Source organism: Rhea americana, unplaced genomic scaffold (genome assembly GCF_003343005.1).
Source record: "Rhea americana isolate MKP2758 unplaced genomic scaffold, rheAme1 scaffold_9, whole genome shotgun sequence".
NCBI lineage: Eukaryota > Metazoa > Chordata > Aves > Rheiformes > Rheidae > Rhea > Rhea americana.
The window spans coordinates 6,602,456-6,603,317 of record NW_028187088.1 but is presented as its reverse complement, the minus strand read 5'-3'; positions in this window follow the sequence as shown (position 1 = coordinate 6,603,317).

Genomic DNA, 862 nt, shown 5'->3' with positions numbered 1-862 from the left:
ACACTTCCCATGACTTCAAAARAGAATTTCTTGTTCTTTCTGGTGTCCCCTCTCTGTGCCTCTGAATTGGACGTAGCTGCTCTAGTGCTGGCAGCCCTTCAGGCTGCAGGGGATTATTCCCACCTTCCCCACAGAAGAGTTTCCCAGTGTCTGCCCCAGCCTGCCGGGCATCGTGCTGTGCCTAGGTGCCCCRTGGCTATGCCTGCAGGGTGCCATTTTGTCAGGCCAGGGCAAAGGCTATGTGGTGGGCCGTTTCCAATGGGGAAAGGCGACCCTTTGCCCCTCGCAGAAGGCCCAGGGCTGCCAGTTCCGGGTGCAGGAGGGACTGACCCCGGAGATGTGACGGATATAGCGACAGGCCGACCCGGGCCGGCCGGCCGGCCTGCCCGCCCGCTCCAACCGCCCTAACCGCCCTTGCCATGGCAACCGTCTCGCACACCTGCCAGCGCGCGCCGGCGGAGAACAAAAGCCCGCGCAAACGTCACTCGCTTCTCTCGGCCAATCAGAGCCGGCTCCTGCCGCGGGCGCGGCGGGCTGGGAGGGGAGGCGCGCCCCTCCTTTCCCCGACCCGCGCGCGTCAAAGCYGGCTCCTGCCCCGCGCGCAGCCGCGCTGCCGCCGCCGCCGACTACAGCCCCCAAGATGCAGCCGGGCTCCGTCCCGCGCTTCCTTCCGGTGCGTCGYGCGCAGGCGCCGCGCGGCGGCCCGCATTGGCGCCGGCGGCCTCGTGCGATGATGACGCTCTAGGGCAAGGAGGAGGCGATAAGGGCCGGGAGGGAGGCGGCGGCGGCGGCAGCGGTTGCCGCAGGAGGGGGGCGGCGGGCAGCACCGGGCGGGCGCCGGCCGTTGCCAGCGCGCGCGCGG